The sequence below is a fragment of the Pongo abelii genome, chromosome 1 (genome assembly GCF_028885655.2).
Source record: "Pongo abelii isolate AG06213 chromosome 1, NHGRI_mPonAbe1-v2.0_pri, whole genome shotgun sequence".
In the NCBI taxonomy this organism is placed as follows: Eukaryota; Metazoa; Chordata; class Mammalia; order Primates; family Hominidae; genus Pongo; species Pongo abelii.
Window position 1 is genome coordinate 142155001 of NC_071985.2, and position 19232 is coordinate 142174232.

The following is a 19232-nucleotide window of genomic DNA, read 5'->3' on the forward strand; positions in this document are numbered from 1 at the left end:
TTCTTTTTCCCAAAGTCACATTGTAGTTTCTGATAAAGGAACACACTGGGAAAACTAAGCACATATTTAAACAATGAAATTTAAGGTGTAAAAATTCTGCATTTCTGACAAATTTGATGTTCACTCTTTTCTGGATTTAAATAGAGCATTCTAAAAATATTACCCCTATAGGGGACAAATTTTTATATGCATGTTACTTTTGTTTACAAAATGTGGGCTAGTAAAGAGTGAAAAAGACCTTGGCTATTGTACTTATTTCTTGGTAGAAATAATAGCATCTTAATGACTGGATTCAAATCTCTGCTTATCACACAACTTCCATACAGTTCAAGGAGAGGACTTGGATTGAATGAAAACAGGGCTGGGGCTTCCTACATTCCCCTGTGTTTGTGTTCATACAGAATATTTATGCAATATTCTGACTTGGCCATAATCTATAATTCCTGGCTATTATTCTCAGTTGCAACTATAAATTCTAGATTAATGGTTATAATTTTGGTAAGGCATACATGAAAAGTTATATGTTCATGCTTGAAAGGAGGATCATTAAATATTCATTATTACCACTCAAATTAGTTGTCATGCTCTGTATAATAGTTACCCGTTATCATTTCACTAGTTTGGATTCAGCAGTAAGTGAACAGCAATATATAGCTCATAGCGCCAGAGGACTTCTTGTGTTGGGGAACAGGGAGAGAAATGATTTTAAAACCCATTTGACATATTTATGTTGACAAATTATTTAAAGGAATTACTGTGTTGTAATAAACATGTTTGTATGTTGGAATAGGATTATGGCTAAATTTGCTTCTAGCTGTTTAATTACTCTTATTATGATTGTGAAAAACAGTGCTTCTTCAAGTAGTTCCAAGGAAAGAAATAGAAAAGGTAAAAGTTGAGCTATTTCAGTCTTTTGCAGGTATCTAACCTTGCCATGAAAAAGCACTTTTCATTTTTGTAAGTAGTTATTGAAATCTTGCTTTTTCAGCGAAGCTAGATTGTATAATTTATTAGTTTTCTCCATCTGGTAACACATCCTTAAGAAAAAAATTGCCAAAACTAAAGCATGAGATGGATTTTAAAATAAATGTTGTGGATGAACACATATAGAGATCATGCTTTGCCAATCCATTTTGGGAAGATATGAGTAAAAATAAATCCAGAGATATTTTAATGTAAAAACAGTTTGCTTTTGTCTTCCACATACGTTGGTATGCCAGTTCAGTTATGTGAAGATATTAGGGCAGCCACATTTTTTTTGGATCACAGGTATGAATCATTCCGTACTCCTCAGTAATTTTAAATTGGTTCTTTTCCCATGGAAAATAACCATAAATTTGATTCTGATCTCATCTTTAGAGCTTTCTGTTTTAAAGAGTCAAATTGTAGCTGATGAACACATTTTGCATTTTTTCACATTGCATCTGGACTCTTCATAACGATGGTTTATTTTATCTTTTCTGCACAGAGGAGAGGAAAAATATATAGGTCCATGAATCAATCTAGATAATGGGGAAGGCTGACTGTAATAAATAATACAGTAACAACTCTAAACTAATGAGCTGTTGCTAAGGTACATTTCATAGGCTCATCCTCTATATAAAAAGTCACTAATAACCCCTTGGTGTAATCAGATGATAAAGCTTTGCCATAAGGCAACACCTGTGCAATTAGAACTGCAGATTCTTTTGCACGTTTCATTAATTTCAGGATTTTGTAAAGGCACAATGACTACACTAATAATCTAGTCTACTTGACTCCATGTCTACTGGAAACAAAGTGTCTAATTAGATAAAGGTAATTAATTAGAGATAAATGGAGCTAATCAGGCTCAGTTAACACTAATTCTCTGAATTAAGACATTTCGGGACACCTACTATCCCGCTGACTTTGATATTTTGCATTAAGAATAGGTTTAGAGGAGTCAGAAAATACTAGCATTTGAGAATTGAGCAGTCTTTTGATGACATATTTAGGTATCTGAAGCTAAAGAAGAGGTTTTTTTTTTCATATTGTACTATTTCACCACCTTTCTATAGCAGCTTAAAGAATTCACTTTGTAGTTATTCCAATCTATGCTAGTCTCCATATAAATTTTAATAACCTTTGCTATCATTTTTATTATCTGTCTAGCCCACCAATGGAAGAAAATCACAGGTTGTTCTATCTCTTAAATAAAGACTTAACTTGTTACATTAAGGAAATGTCAAGACTCATCAGCCTATATCCTAAAATTCTGATCCTTTAAAGAGAACAAACACCTAAAATTCTGATCCTTTAATTCCGATTCTTTAAAGAGAACAAACCTCTGCTTTGCAGTGTTGGAAATTCAATGATGTGGAGAAAAGAGCATGGGCTTTGAAGTCAAAAGACCTGAATTCAAATTCGTGTTCTATTTCTTACTAAATGAGTGATCTTAGAAAGTAGCTTAACCTCTCTAAATAAAATAGAAATAATATTGATTCACATAATACTAATATTAACTTTACAGGGTTGTCATGAATATTGAGTGAGGTAACTATATTTAAATATTGGTTATTATTACCTGTTAGGCTGGGATTGAACACACAACCCAGTACCATATCTCAACTGACTACAAGATTGGGTGTTAAAAACATTACGTTTTCATCTCAACCTCATGATAATCTGTGAGCTGCATTTAAATGTGTAGAAAGGGACAAATTAAGAATTTTCTCCCAAATAGTCCATCAGAAAAAAACAAATCCCCCAATTTTTTAGTTGAAGAATGTGAATTTATCTGCCTTGGTTCTCTACATTGAAATAGTTATCCCTCTTGGCAAGTTGTTCCCAGTCCTCAAGAGAACAGAATTGAACTGTGGGATATAGCTTAATATAAAGTGGACATTTGAGTCTTCTGAAGTGTCTCTGAGATATGCCCCTTGCTCTCTCTGGTCTCTGTTCTAACTTATCTGGACTACTACATTTCTCTAATAGTGTCCTAACTAGTACCCCTGCTTTCATTTCTTTTTCCTGTAATTCGTTGTCACCAAATTAATCTTCGTAGGACATTTTCCTCATTCTTTTACTCATCAAGATCATAAGCAGTTTGATTTCTTGTTAAATTAAGATCCTATCACACAAGCAGCCATATCTGGTTCCATATTATTTATACAGCTTGATCTCCTGCTGCCCTCCCTGCCAAGGTAGACTTTACTATTCTTCACCACACTCATCTTTCTTTTATGCTCTTGTCCAAGCCTGGAAACCTCTCTCTTCTTTCAAGACTGATTTGAAATCCTGCCTTTTCCCTCATGCCTTCCTTGACAACTCTGGCCTACCAAGAGCATTCTCATTCCCACATGCCCACAGCAGCTCTCAATGGCGTCATACCTATTAGCCATGGCTCCAGCAGTGATTGGGTCAGTGATCCTGTTTCCCTTGTCTTTCCAACACTGATGAGATGTCTGAGGCCAGGAACCAAATTCTCCTCGTGTGCTTGACCTTGCTCACCATCCTCTTCCCTCAAACTCCAACTTTCAAAGGGTGTGGCCCTCCAAGGGACACAACAAAACACCTGTGTAATTTATTTGTGAGCTGTGGCCTGGCTGGGTCCTTGGGAAGTGAGATCTACATGATTGTTGTAGTAACCCTGGGGCTTTTTGCTGACTTTGGGCTGGGTTGAGTGCTGGGTTGAGTCTTTGTGTTTAGAGATAAGATAACCTTGAGAGACCAGCTGTATGTCCCTGAGGCTTTGTGTCTGGCTTGTGTGGTATCTGCCTTTTATAACATGCAATGAGGGGATGCCAGGAAGTGACCATTAGTATTTCATGACAATCAGAATGTCTAGCAAGCAATCATACTACTTCTCCAGCAAACATTTCAGAAAGAGCTGGGCAAGTGAGGGCTGATTAACATTCATTAGAGACTGTGATGGTTAATTTTATGTGTCAATTTGACTGGAACATGGGGTACCCAGATTAAACATTATTTCTGGGTGTCTTTGAGGGTGTTTGTGGATGAGATTAGCATTTGAATTGGTGGACTGAGTAAAGCAGATTGCCGTTTCCAATGTAGGTGGGCATTAGTCAAGCGACTGACAACTTGAATAGAACAAAAAGGCCAAGGAAGAGGGAATTCACTCTCTGCCTGACTACTTGAGCTGAGCTATTAGTCTTCTCCTGCTGTTGACTGTGACTTATACCATCAGACCTCTGATTCTCAGAACTACACCACCAGCTTTCCTGGGTCTCCAGCTTGCAGACAGCAGATTGTGGAAGTTAGCCTCCATAATGTGTGAGCCAATTCTTTTATATATATATGTGTGTGTGTGTGTGTGTGTATGTATCATATATATGTATATATGCATATATGTACATATATGAGCATGACAATAATAATGACTAATAATTTAAGTGCAATTTATAGTTTATGAAATTCACTTACATACATCTCATTTCAATTCAGTGGGATAGAGAGGGTCAAGATCATTATTATGCCCATTTTGTAGAAGACAAAACAGGCACAGAGCCATTACGTGCTTTACAAATATCACTTATTTGGTGACATGGCAAATCCCAGATGTCTTAAAATCCATGCTATTTTCACCTGCTAGAGACCACTAGTACTGTAGTTAAATCTGTCAATAGGAAAGTCATCAACAACCTTTAGGGAAGTGGTTTCAGGAGAGCTGGGGGTGGGGTACATGGTAGCTGGGTGGGAGCAATATCTCATGGAGAGAATATACGAGGATATGGGAGGTGAGGAACAGAACTCCGTTGAATGGCAGGAGAATGACTTGATAGGAACTTGAGGGATGACAGGTTTGAAAGGAGGGTAGGGGTGACAAACAAGGTTGTAGATGGAACAGAAGGACTCAGTGGAGAGGGAGAAGAGGAAGATGAAAGCAAGAGAGAAAATTTTAAAAAATAGGGAAAATAAAAAGAATAAAAATAAAAGAAAAAAATGAAATGAGAGAAATGTTTTTAAAAAGCAGTTCCTGAAGGAGAAGATGCCACTATCTAGAGAACAAGTGAAAAAAGGGCTTAGACTCAGGAGGGGCTGAGAGACTGGTAGGAAAGATATGACAGTGAGAGATTTTGAGGTGGAGAAGAAGGAAGGTGAGTCAGTTCACACCCGAATCTTCAAATCCTGAGATCATTTTCACTCCAAGAAGAACAGTTTGCCTTCTTAGGAAGCACCTGACATGGATCTGCCTTTATAATGAGACAACTGAAAAATTTCTGGAATTGCCTTTGTAAAGCATGTTGTCTTCCTGGGCAGAAATATTTAATTCTGTGATGGAAAGAAATTTCTCGGGATAAGGATCCTGCATGACTACTACGTGTGTGTGTGTGTGTGTGTGTGTGTGTGTATGAGAAAGGACTTCTGGGACCTGGGAGACTGGGCTCATGGTGCAAGGGCACTAAAATACACTAGTTATTCACTGCTGTGCCTTGAATCCAGCGTTGGCCTAAGAGGTGGAGCAGATGCCCTTTTACATGGAGGAGATCCTAATTAAAGAGTACCTTCCTACCCAGATCCTGGAAATTTGCCATCAGGACTTCCTTTCAATGACTCAAGGCTTCTAATTACTGCTTCAAGACAGACATTTCTGGGAGGAATAACCTACTAACCCTTAGGGTTTGTTAGACTTTTCTTGAAAGCAAGTATTGTTACATGATGAGGATGAGGACAGAAATCTCCCAAGCCCACTACACTCCTCACATGCTACAGCGAGAGGTTCTGTGGATGCTCCTAAATCTCTCACCTTAATCCTTATCACCATCCTAATCAATCACCTGCTGTCTCAAGGTGCATCTGCAAGGTGCCTAGTACATCATCAGTGCTCAAAAATACATGGATAAATGAATGGCTTCCCAACTGGTCTCTGCTGCCAAGTTGGGCCCCATGCAACCCATTTGTCAGCATGTCGGCATCCTAGTGATCTTTCTAAAGCCCAGGTTTGGTCTACATAGAGTCCTTCATGACTCTTTGTTACTTACAGGATTGAATTCAAATCACTTATCTTGGAATACAAGGTCTTTCATGTATGCTCCTTCATGTTGGACCATATGAGGTCCAATTCCTACAGAGTTTCCCCTTCCCAATCTGGCAGCCCACACAAAACCCCATGTGCAGACACATATTGGCACACCCCTCTAGACTCACTATAGCCATATTGAACTTCTAGATAATAAACACCTGAGATGTTTTAAACTGTACCTTGCCTGAGTTATTTCTTCCTAGAACACTACCTACTTCATCCTGTGTCCTCCTGGTAAACATCTAGATTGATCCTTTCAGAGTCAATTTAAATGATTCCTCCTCAATGAAGCCTTCCATGAGCTCCTTCATCAAGGTACCGATCTTCCCTATGTGCCTTCCTTGTATCTATCTGTGCTGTTATAGCAGCTGGCACAAATGAATGGCATTTATTTGTGAACGTGACCAGTTGATAATGTCCCTAGAATGCAGGAGCATTTAAACATTTCATCTTTTTTTTTTTTTTTTTTTAGTCAGAGCCTTCCTCTGTTGCCCAGGCTGGAGTGCAGTGGCATGATCTCGGCTCACTGCAACCTCCGCCTCCTGGGTTCAAGTGATTCTTCCATCTCAGCCTCCCAAGTAGCTGGGATTACAGGTGCCTATCATTACGCCCAGCTATTTTTTATTTTTTTTTGTATTTTTTTAGTAGAGGCGGAGTTTCACCATGTTGGCCAGGCTGGTCTCGAACTCCTGGCCTCAAGTGATCCACCTGCCTTGGCCTCCCAAAGTGCTAGGATTACAGGCCTGGCCATGTATTATGTTCTTAATAAATGTTTAATTGAGAGTTTAGGCAGTGACTGCTTAAGGACAAATTTCCTTCCTTTTCTCTTTTCCCAAGAATTGTCCTGGATATAGCATTAGCTCAGTTATTTTCTTTGTAAAGAAAGAACGTAATTACAACTATGAATCTTTTTTTTAGATTGTTTAGTTAAGCATCTGGCCCCAGAGTGAAACCCTATAAATGGCCATCCACTTCTGCTCTGCCCCTGGGAACGCCCTAAGCCTCATGTCCAGTGTCTGAGAAGATGCAGTGGGTACCTGCATTCTCCCTCCCCAGGGGCCTTGGGGCAGGTGGCAGCCTCTTTTGCTCTCATGAACATGCTCTGATATTTATTTGCATTTGGTTTTTCAGAGGCAGGCAAATGAGGCCCACTGGAAGGATGCATGATGACTGTAAGGATCCTGCCCATGACATCATTTCTGCTTCCCCTTGTCTTGTAGGCTTCTGTTGGCTATTTGCCACAGATGTTTCCAGGTAGACTGCCTTGTGATCTAAGTTCAGCCTATTATCTGCTCCGCAATCTAGTGAGTTTGTAGACACAACTATTTTCTAACGTTGCCCAGCAAAGTGCTCCCAGAATGGAATCTCTGTCTTTGAAGAGGGCGATAAATTTTCCATTCTCCTCTAGGATCCCTGAGAAGCCAGTAGGCTGGCTTCCATGTGACCTACATGCTGTAGTCCCTCTTTAGGAAGGAGTCCTCACTCTCCACTTTATTCACAGAGACAGAGAATCAGCTTTTCAAGTGGGAAGTTGAGGCAAAATAAATTGCACTAAGGTAGATAAATGTCAGCAGCCACTGCCTTCAGCGTTGGAAGATCACATTCTGAATTCTTCTCCCCCAGAAGATTAATCCTTCTTATATCTGGGAGTGAAGTTACCAAATGGAGCAGATTCCTAGTTACCTAATCAAACCATGTGCCGGGAGCCAAAGTCACTCCTTCCTGGATGATTTCTGCAGAACTCAGTTCTTTCATCCTGGTCTAGCACAGACTTGTGCTTCAATGAGTCACAAGTGCCCTTCCCATTGATGTGGGTTGACATTATCAAGGGCCAAATTTTAAAGGCCAGGCAATGTCTGGATTGAAACCTGCTGAGGCAACTGAGTCAAGGCTTCAAATACGGTATTAGGACACAAACATTTTAGTTTTGGTTTTACAATTATTTTTGGTCATGTACTGTCAATTATTATAGAAGATTTGTGACTCAGTGATATCCTCTTATTAAGTGAATGTACCTGTTCCACTACTGGTTATTTAATAAGCCACAGACATCTGGCAGAAACAAGGGTTTATTGGAAATATTTCTTCACAGGAAAAACACACTCTCTAGCACACCAAAAGAGTTTGCATAAGTATTCTTAGGGGCCAGCCTAAGCAACGGAAAGCATTGTTCTGAGAGAAATTTAACTGCATTGCAGTTCCCAGATATTTAATACTTTAAAGAGGAAGTTCTAAAATTTAATAGTTGATTTTATTATTACTCTTTGGATGTAATTAACTAGGGATGCACTTTAAACTGCTTTATTCTGGCTATTGAAATGGATTTTATGGTTTACACTGGGGAAAAAAAAATTCTGTCAGACCATGGGCCTCTCCCTTGGTGCACATTATTAGAGTCTTTTTAGAGACAAGCAAGCAATTTTGCTGTCGCTGGTGTTGTTCAAATAGAGTATGTTTATCTATGCAATACTCTTGGGAAAGGGTGTCAAAAAAGGATCACCAGTTAGCAGCTGACATAGCTCCTGCATACACGTCGAAAAAGCTCCTCAAACAGCAAATGAACACATATATTTCATTTTTTATGTGGCTGATAAAATGTTATATCATTAAGTCAAAAGAACATATTTGTCCCATCTAAGTTGACTTTCGAACTAGCTCTCACTTCTAATACAAATGAGGGCCTTGCAGCTCAACAGAGGATGCTCTGCGGAAACCAAACAGCCGTTCAGGACTTGAGGGAAAGCAGGTCTTTAAACATTGAGCACTGGTTCTTTAATAGGCTGTCGGCATATCCCTAATCGGTTCTCAGGTATTTAAATACCAGTGGGCTACAGAGAAACCAAGCCTTCCTGGATGTTTAGTTTAACTTATGTATTGTTTTCTTTCAAATACCGAATTTTCATCTAATTACTCTGTCAAATCAAAGTGTCCATTCACTTATGTATTCAATAAATAAATATTGAACAACAAACAACAAATATATAGCAGGCACATTCTGGGCTCTTGCAAAAGGGTAGAAAAAACAAACAAGGCGCCTACCCTTAAGGAAGTTACAATTTGGTGAGGATGTTAAACAAACAAGCATGCAGTAAACCTAATCACAAATCAGAAATGCTATGAAGAAAGAGGTTGTGTATTGGAGTCAGACAGAACTAAGGCCTCAGCTTTTTCTTTTCTTTTTTTGAGACAGAGTTTCGCTCTTGTTGCCCAGGCTGGAGTGCAATGGCATGATCTCAGCTCACTGCAACCTCCATCTCCCAGGTTCAAGCGATTCTCCTGCCTCAGCCTCCAGAGCTGGGATTACATGCTTGCACCACCAAGCTCAGCTAATTTTGTATTTTTAGTAGAGATGAGGTTTCACCATGTTGGCCAGGCTGGTCTTGAACCCCTGACCTCAGGTGATCCACCCGCCTTGGCCTCCCAAAGTGCTGGGATTACAGGTGTGAACCACCGCGCCCGGCCAGCTTTTTCATCTGTAAAATGTAAATGATGACACCTACTTTAGAGTTTGAGAATTGAATAAAACTAGAGACTGCAGATAAGTTTCTTAATGCAGTGCTCAGTTTGAGGTAAGATATAATTGAACGCATGGGGAGGATAAATGGCATATTTATTATGACTTTAAAATTTGGTAAAGTACCCCAGGACAGAAGTTCAGTCTTCACATTTTGAGGTGCTGTTACAGAGACCAGGAGCTAATCATTCTTGCCATTTATTTACAAGGGTAAGCATGACAGTTTACCAATCAGTTTCTCCTAAAGTACAAAGTATTAATTTGGCACGATTAATCATTTTCTTGTTCTTAAAATGACAACTTGTTTTATTCATATTCAAGAATAATATTGATAAATTTAAAGTATATTAAGACAACAAACTAAAACCCAAGCTTTCTCCTTCCAGATGTATGTATGGAATCATGATGTGCATACAGTCATCCCTCGGTATCTACAGGGGATTATTTAGAGAACTGCCCTTGGACACCAAAATCCATGGATGCTCAAGTTCCTCATACAAAATAGCGTAGTGTTTGTACATCACCTACACACATCCTCCCATATATACTTTAAATCATCTCTAGATTACTTATAATACCTAATACAATGTAAATGCCATATAAATAGTTGTTACACTATATTTTTAATTTGTATTATATTTTATTGTTGTATTATTACTTTTTAGTGTTTTTTCTTCTCAAATATTTTCCATCTGCAGTTGGTTGAACCTGAGGACGTGGAACCCTTGGATATAAAGGGCTGACTATATTCACCTGGTGTTTTGCTTACAAATTATTTCAGTTCCTTCGAATGGCATAGTTGTTTGGGGGGTCTTTTCAAGGAATCTTTCACAGTAGAAGCTCACTCTTTCACTCCAGCCTCAGTTTAGATTCTTTTATAAAGTAGTTGATTCTTATGGTTCTTTTTCACCACCCGAGACCTTGAGAGATCCCTGACTTGGGATACCCTACTCCCCAGATGTGATGGTTACTTTTATGTGTCAACTTGGCTGGGCTAAGAGATGCCCAGACAGCTAGTAAAATGTTATTTCTGCATGTATCTGTATATTAATCCGTTTTCATGCTGCTGATAAAGACATACCCAAGACTGGGTAATTACTAAAGAAAAAGAGGTTTGACGAACTCACAGTTCCCCATGGCTGGGGAAGCCTCACAATCATGGCAGAAGTTGAAAGTCACGTCTTACAGGGTGGCAGACAGGAGAGAATGAAAACCAAGTGAACGGGGTTTCCCCTTATAAAACCATCAGATCTCATGAGACTTATTCACTACCATGAGAACAGTATGGGGGAAACCACCCCCATGATTCAATTATCTCCCACTGGGTCCCTCCCACAACACGTGGGAATTATGGGAGCTCCAATTCAAGATGAGATTTGGGTGGGGACACAGCCAAACCATATCAATCTGTAAGGGTGTTTCTAGAAAAGCATAGCATTTGAATCAGTAGACTGAGTTAAGAAGGTCAGCTTCACCAGTGTAGGTGGGCATCAGCCAATCTGCTGAGGGCCCAAGTAGAGCAAAAAGGCAGAGGAAGGACAAATTCCAACTCGCTGAGCTGGAACATCCAGCCGTCTTCTCCTGTTCTCAGATGTTGGTGCTCCTGGTTTTTTGGCTTTCAGACTCAGAGCAGGCCTTCACCATAGGCTCCCCTGGTTCTCGGGCCTTTGGACTTGGACTTCAGGCTTCAGATGGAATGACTGAATAATTACACCCCCAGCTTTTCTCTGTCTCCAGCTTTCAGACAGTGGATCATGGAGACTTTTCAGCCTCCATAATCACATGAGCTGACTCCGATGATCTCTCTCTCTCTCTCTCTCTCTGTACATATATATATAATATATATAAAAAACATATATATATGTACATGGTCTAGTGCCTATATATATGTGTGTATGTGTGTGTGGTGTATGTGTGGGGTGTGTGTGTGTGTGTGTTTCCTTTTGGCTCTGTTTCTCTGGAGACTGCTAACTAAGACACTAGAAACTTGTTCACCATTTACTATGTGCCCCAATTATATTTAATTTAATCATCAAATAGCCCTGTGAGGTGGGTATTATCATTTGCATTTTTTAAAGATGAAGACACAGAAGTTCAAGGAGGTTAAGCAGCTTGCCCAGGGTTAAAAAGTTAAAAAGTCGCTTAGACAGAATTTGTGTTTATCTCAATTGCGTTAACCATTAATTGGGTGTCTGCTATGTTTCAGACCTGTGCTGGGCTAGGTGGTGATGATATACCATTGAAGGAGACAGATGTGGAGGAAGCAGATGGTTAAATAAGTAATTAGAAGTGTGATGCTGCTGTGAGAGGGAGACACAGAGGGGAGTAGGAGCATGTGACAAGGGGACCTATTGTTGGAGGCTTCTGTGCAGAACACCACCGAGATCCAAAGGGTGAGGTAGGCAAAAGGGTCTTGGAAAGATGTGGTCGTAGGCTGGGGGAGAAGGTGGCCTAGGTGAATGGAACAGCATGTACAAAAGACCTAAGGCACAAAAGAACATGGTGTGTCTTCACCAAAAGAACTGCGAAAAGGTAATTGTATGTGGAGTTTCAAGACCAAGAGGGACTCACACATCCTCACATCCTGGATACGATGAAGTAGAGGATGAAGAAGAGGGAAAGGGACCAAGTCACATTGGGCCTGGAAGGCTTTGTTAGGGTTTGGACTTTATCCTAATCCCAACAAGAAGTCATTAGAGGACTTTATGCTGGGAAGCAATTTAATCATATTGAAATATTTTTAAAGATTATGCTGACTACTTGAATAGAATGGAGTGGGAAGGGGTACACCTAAGGAAGCAAGAGGACTAATTATGAGTCTATTGCAATAATTCAGGTAGAAAATAATGGTAGTTTGGACCAGGGTGGTGGTGGAGGAGATGGAAGTGAACACATTCTAGAAATATTTAGTAGGTAGACCTATGGATGGAGTCATTTGGAATGCTTTCAATTGTAAGTAGTAGAAACTGATTTAAAAGTACTGACTTACTGGCTTATATAACTGCAATATGTAGAGATGAGGCTGGGCTCAGGCAAAGCTCAGTAAACTCTCGAGGGGACTGCTTTCTGTTTGGCTCTCTATTTTACCTTCTGCCATATGTGTTTTATCTTAAAGAGACTTCCCCCATGCTCCATGCTCCCAAGGTAGCTGCCAGTGGCTCCAAGGCTACATGCTTCTTTCTTTTCAACCTATTTGAAAGAAAGCATCTTTGTTCCAGCATTCTCAACAAAAGTCTCAAGTCTCACTCTAATTGGACCAATTTAAATCTCATGCACATTTCTGAGCAAATTATTGAAGCTAGAAAGATGGAATTCTCTGATTGACTTAGCTCAAGTCATGAGCTCTGATTCTAGAGCTGTGGGGTCAGCTTTTCTAGAGCTGTGGGTTCAGCTTTTTTTTTTTCCCCAGATGGACATGGAGATGGTTGAGAAGGCAGAAGGGAGGAGTGCATGCTGGAAATGAGTAAGGGTCTTTTCTCTTAATGGGTTGAATGCCAGTCAGAGTTTAGGGAAAAGAAGGTCAAGGATGACCCTCTTCTAGTGGTATCTCTCATTGAGGAGGGGAGCAAGAGAACCAGGTTTGTGAAGGAAGATAATGAGTTCAGTTGTGTTTGCAGGGCTGGAGAAACATCCATGGGGAGATGTCAACCAGGCAGTTGCATGGGTTAGCTGAAAGCTCAGAATGGAGGTCCTGGCTGAAGAGAAATTTGTGTGTTGTTGACTTACCTGATCCCAAAACTTGTGCTCTTAATTTGAGGCAAATTTTACATTATTCTTAAGGACTGAGCAGCAAAAAGATGAGACTGCCTTCATGACGGTGGGGATTTGGCATTGTTGTGCAGAAGATTCCAAGGTAGTAGCTCCAAATGGATTGCAGTCTGGTCAATTGCCACAGCAAGTCTCAGTGGCTGAGGGACATTTAATCACACAATGGTTATATGTCTCACTTATATATTCTTTTAATGCTCACAATTATTAGTTTCCCCATTTTATAGATGAGAAAACTGAGTCATAAAAAGGTTACACCTGAGGTCATAGAGCTTGAAGAGTAGCATTGGGATCTGAACCAAGAAAGTCTGACTCTGGAGTCCATAGTCTTAATTTCTATACATACTGTTCTGCTCAGGAGGGAAATGGCTAAGATGGGCATCAGTCAATCAGGTGTTTTTAAACACAAAGCCAAATGGTTGCTCTCATCTATTCGTAGTTCCTGCTGGGATGCTGGTCTCTGGGTTCTGAATTACCTTTGAGGGGCACAGCCCTAGAGGCGAGCATTCCTGTTTACAGTGATCTTCTAGGCCCCAGCATGGCAAACTGGGGAAGAACCCTTCATAGTCCAAGGTATGAAACCACTGAGCAAACCAGATGATACATGTAACCACGAATGGGGTTTGTGATTGAGGATTCTGGGCCTCTGGAACCTTCTCTTGCCCCATTCTTGCTAATTCTTTATCCTTTCTAAACCATTTTTGACAGCATGATAGAACCGGGGAACGTAAAATGAGGTATATGGCCCTCTGACTTTTTCCTTAGGCAAAACAGAAATGATAGCTCTGTCCTGTCATTTTGTATTATCTGTGGCTCTTTGTTACCATTAGTATGGATAATTAAGAGCTGAGGATAAACTCTCTTTTTTGTAAAATTACTTTTTTTATCCACTGACGTATAATATCCCTAACATTTTTCCCTTTGAATGAATGATACAAACAAGCAGGAGGAAAAAAATAACACTCATAGCAAGCAATCCTGTGAACTCCCTACATTATTTAGTGAGAAGATTTTTTTCCCCTGAATCAGATGTTGATCATAATGGTCAAAATAATCCTTGGTACTTTCTCTAAACTTGCTCATTATCATTCAATATGTTCAACAGAATTATTAAATTTAAAATAATATGGTGCACCTGGTTGAGATGACGGTGAGAGATTTGGCTTCCTGTCTCTTCGTTAAGGATGAATTCAGCCCTAGGGTGTACTATGAACTTGGCAAATAGCATTATAACAGTGAGAGAATATTGCGTATTGGGTAGCAGGAGTTGATGATTAAATTTAAGTGTGTACTGTCCACATAAAACAAATAATGCATTTTTTAAAAACTTTTACTGTGAACATTCATCACTGGTGCTGAAGATGCACAGTTGCTAATTATTGTGTTTTTAACTTGTAACATACTGTAAATTTTGTATAATACTACTGTGACCTTATACAGAATAGAAAAGATGACAGGAAGCCTATAATTATTGTATGGGGAAGAAATGCCTATAATTATCTACTATTTTTAGGAATAACGTGCATAGCCTCTTAATTTACATAAGCTTTAGACATTCACACATTTTTTGTCTTTGCTTGTGGATGATAAATTTTGCTCAAATGAAATCAGAAGACATACTGTTAGATGAGGAGTTAGTCAACTGCGAGCTTGGTTACAATGAACAACACAAGCTTTGGTGCCACCTAAAAAAGAGAGCATTTATTTGGATGGAATTTGTTTAAGGCAAGATTCAAAACATTAAAAAAAACCCACAACATCATATTACTATATTGGGGCCTGATAACGTGTGATTATTTTTTAGAGAATTGGTTAAATTATCTTGTGGAAAAGCATTAACCTAACAAAGAGAAAACCTCTAGGATATTTATCACATGGAGGGTGATTATGACAGCATGTTCTTATTAGAGATGAATATTTTGTGCTCATTAAGGTTACCTCTTGAGTGCTCAAGGATGCAAAATGCTTTGCAGTGAAGTACTACACTTGTGTTGTCCTGTGAGCACTTGCTGTTAGCTGGAGGCTTTCATTCCAAACTGAGGGGCCTCTCTAAAAGATCCAGCCCTGGTGGTGCCTGTATCAAAGCCACTGGGCAAATGGAAGGGACTGGGAGGTTTTCAAGTCCAACACTCCAGGGATGCATCTGCAAGAATTGAGGGTGATGTTAAGAACTCTCTGGTTTCCTAGTGTGGAGGAGCAGGTAGGAAGGACAAGGATGGATTTGGTCCCTGAGGATCTACAAGTGAGCCCCACTTGAAGGAAATCAATACGTATGATTCTAAACTCAAACTGTAGGCAAACCCGAACTCAAGCTCCTCACTTTATTGGGGATTTTTCACTGTAAAAATAATTAAAAGCATGACTTCCTCCCAAGTAGAAGTTTTCCTGAAGCACATAAGACTGTTTTTGTTTGTTTTGTTTTTTTAGAAAATGACTATAGCTTTTACTAGCTTACTGGAAATGACAAATATGCATTTACTTATTTATTTATGAGACAAGGTCTTGCTCTATTGTCCAGGCCAGAGTGCAGTGGTGCAATCACAGCTCACTGCAGCCTCGACCTCCTAGGCTCAAGCAATCCTCTTGCCTCAGCCTCCCATGTATTTGGGACCATAGGTGCATGCCACTACACCTGACTAATTTTTAAATTTTTTTGTAGAGACAGAGTCTCACTTTGTTGGCCAGGCTAGTGTTGAATTCCTGGGCACAAGTGATCCACCTACCTCTGCCTCCCAAAGTGCTAGGATTACAGGTGTGAGCCACCATGCCAGGCCTACAATTATAATTTAAAAGATTGCATACAACTGTTTAAAAATAGCCTAAGAAACCAGCCTGGACACAAAAACCTCATATCCACAAAATACACAAAAAAATTAGCTGGGTGTGGTAACATGTACCTGGGGTCCCAGCTACTGGTAGGGTGGGGGGTGGGTGCCGAGGTGGGAGGATCGCTTGTGTCTGGGAAGTGGAGGTTGCAGTGAGCCGAGATGGCACCACTGCACTCCAGCTTGGGTGACAGAGAGAAACCCTGTCTCAAAAACAAAAAACAAACAAAAAAAACAAAGAAACAAAACGAAAATATCTTAAGAAAGATATAGCTTCCCTCAAACCCCTCTTCCCTGACATTTTAAAATCTAAGGCATGGCAGAAAAGCAAGTTTAAAGTCTTGGCTGATTGAGTCACAGCCAATTTTGGTTGATTGGGGTTTTCAAGGGCCATGTAAGAGACAATTTTAAGTGGTCAGGAGTCAGCAAGGTGTGTAGATATTCATCATATCCAAAGCCTCAGCGTGCGTATGCACCTTACATTTGGTTTGTTTGAATCAGGATTCGAAGAAGGTTTACCTATTGTATTGGGAGGTATATATATATATATATATATATACCCCCCTCCCACAGCCCCGAGATGGAGTCTTGTCTTGTCACCTAGGCTGGAGTGCTGTGGCATGATCTCGGCTCACTGCCACCTCCGCCTCCAGGGTTCAAGCAATTCTCCTGCCTCAGCCTCCTGAGTAGCTGGGATTACAGGCGCCTGTGATCATGCCCGGCTAATTTTTGTATTTTTAGTAGAGATGGGGTTTCACCATGTTGGCCAGGCTGGTCTTGAACAGCTGACCTCAAGTGATCTGCCTGCCTTGGCCTTCCAAAGTGCTGGGGTTACAGGCGTGAGCCCTGCATCCAGCTGGGAGGTGTATCTTTTGAGTCTCTTAATCTATAGGCTCATCTTCCCATTCTTTTTTCCCCTTGTAATTTATTTGCTATAGAAACTTATTCATTTGTCCTGTAGAGTTTCCCACATACTAGATGCTATTTATTGTATCCTTGTGGTATCATTTAACAGATTTCTCTGTTGCCTTTATTTCCTGTGGGCTGATAATCTTGATTAAGTTCAGATTTGGATTTTTGGCAAGATTGCTTCATAGGTGGTATTGCATGCTTTTGTCAGGAGACACATAACATCTGTCTCTCTTTGTGTCTCTTTTTTTGTGATGTTAGTAACAGTTGACTTTCATAGCCTAAATCCGTTATTTTTTTGAGAATTGCAAAATGGTGATAATTCTATCATCTCATTCACATTTTTTAGCTAGACTACTTTGATGGTAAGAAACTTTCCTTCATCAACTATTTGGTTACCTAGGGTATGACTGGTTTGACTAAAGCAGTCTCCTCCTCCTGTAAACTTCTCCTCTTTTTGTGGTAAAATACGTTGAATTTTGAAGATAAAGACATCTTCATGGGTTTTCAGTGAAATGCTGGAGTGTAGAGATAAGCTTAGAATGTAGAGATCAGCTTAGAAATGTTGAAGTGTAGAGATCAGCCCAGCCCCCTTCGAACTTTACTTATCATCATCTGCTCTTTTGAAATGGCAATGATAGGGCCGGGTGCAGTAGTTCATGCCTGTAATCGTAGCACTTTGGGAGGCCAAGGCAGGCGGATCACTTGAGGTCAGGAGTTCAAGACCAGCCTGGCCAACATGGCGAAATCCTGTCTCTACTAAAAATATAAAAATTAGTCGGGTGTGGTAGCATGTGCCTGTAATCCCAGCTACTCGGGTGGTTGAGGCAGGAGAATTGCTTGAACCCAGGAAGTAAAGGTTGCAGTGAGCCAAAATCGCACCACTGCACTCCAGCCTGGGGGACGAGAGCAAGACTCTGTCTCAAAATAAATAAACAAATAATAAATGAAATGAAGAGCAAGACTCTGTCTCAAAATAAATAAATAAATAATAAATGAAATGGCAATGATTGCTCTTTGACCTATGTTAGAGTTGCTTTCATACCTGCCTTATCCCTTCTATTGGATGTAAGCAACTTGAGAGCAAGCTCTATGCTTGATTCTTTATTTTTTTAAATATTTTACACTCAACACAGTGCTTGACACATAGTAAGACTTTAGTAAATATACGTCATTTGGAAGAATGAATAACTGAATGATGAAGCCTTGGGGAAAACGCCATTCTCTTAGGGTGATCATTGCCAGTGTGGACTGGTAGAAAGTACATTAATCTGGGACTCAGTTGGACTTAAGCTTGAATCAAAGTCTTCTACTTTTTGTTCTTGGTCAAAATGCCCTAATTTCTGGTATATAAAACAGCACCTGCCCTAGTGCTCTCACAAAGTTATTGTTAGGATCCAGCAATCCAGTAGGGAGCTGTGGTTTGAGGGTAAGGACTTGGCAGCTGAACAGAGAGCAGTGTGATGGGTGCCCACTGTTTACCCTCTCCAAGCCTGTTAAGTTATCTGTAAAATGAGAATAACAGTAGCTTGCTTCCTCTCCAGGTTGACGTAAGAATTAATGTATGTTGGCCAGATGTGGTGGCTCATGCCTGTAATCCCAGCTCTTTGGGATGCCGAGGTGGGTGGATCACTCAAGGTCAGGAGTTCGAGACCAGCCTGGTCAACATGGCGAAACCCCATCTTTACTAAAAATACAAAAATTAGCTGGGTGTGGTGGTACATGCCTGTAGTCCCAGCTACTCAGGAGGCTGAGGCAGGAGAATCGCTTGAATTTGGGAGGTGGAGGTTGCAGTGAACCGAGATCGTGCCACTGCACTCCAGCCTGGGTGACAGAATAAGACTCCATCTCAAAAAAAAAAAAAAAAAAGAAAAAAAAGAATTAATATAATGTATGTTAAGTAAACCTTTAAGAAAAAGTTTTTGTTATTTTTATGTAAAAATGCTTTGTTATTAGAAGTGCTATGCAAATTTATTATTATTAAAAGCAATGCTTCCCATGAACTATATCTTCTTGGTCTTTAGAATTGTCTTCTGCTTGAAAGTGCTTTGCAAGTGATTAAAAAGATGAGATTGTTGGTTTAGTGCTCACCAACTGAGGATCAACACTGCCAGGATGCCAGTCTGGTTTGACTTGCTTCCTCTGGCCCTGGCGCTGGCTGGGTGCTGGCTAGGAGAGAGGCCCTGGATGAAAGATGTCCTGGCAGCAGGAA

At 40.1% G+C, this 19232-nt stretch overlaps 2 long non-coding RNA genes across 2 annotated transcripts in view; both read left to right on the plus strand.

Annotated features, from left to right (window-relative positions):
• The window catches only part of LOC129047418 (uncharacterized), a 6302-nt gene extending 6065 nt beyond the window's left edge, over positions 1–237 (plus strand). The window contains exon 2 of the long non-coding RNA XR_008513548.1: positions 1–237. This exon is cut by the window's left edge and continues 1547 nt beyond it. This is a non-coding gene — a long non-coding RNA (uncharacterized LOC129047418).
• The window catches only part of LOC100936397 (uncharacterized), a 68270-nt gene that overhangs the window by 20856 nt on the left and 28182 nt on the right, over positions 1–19232 (plus strand). The window lies entirely within an intron of this gene.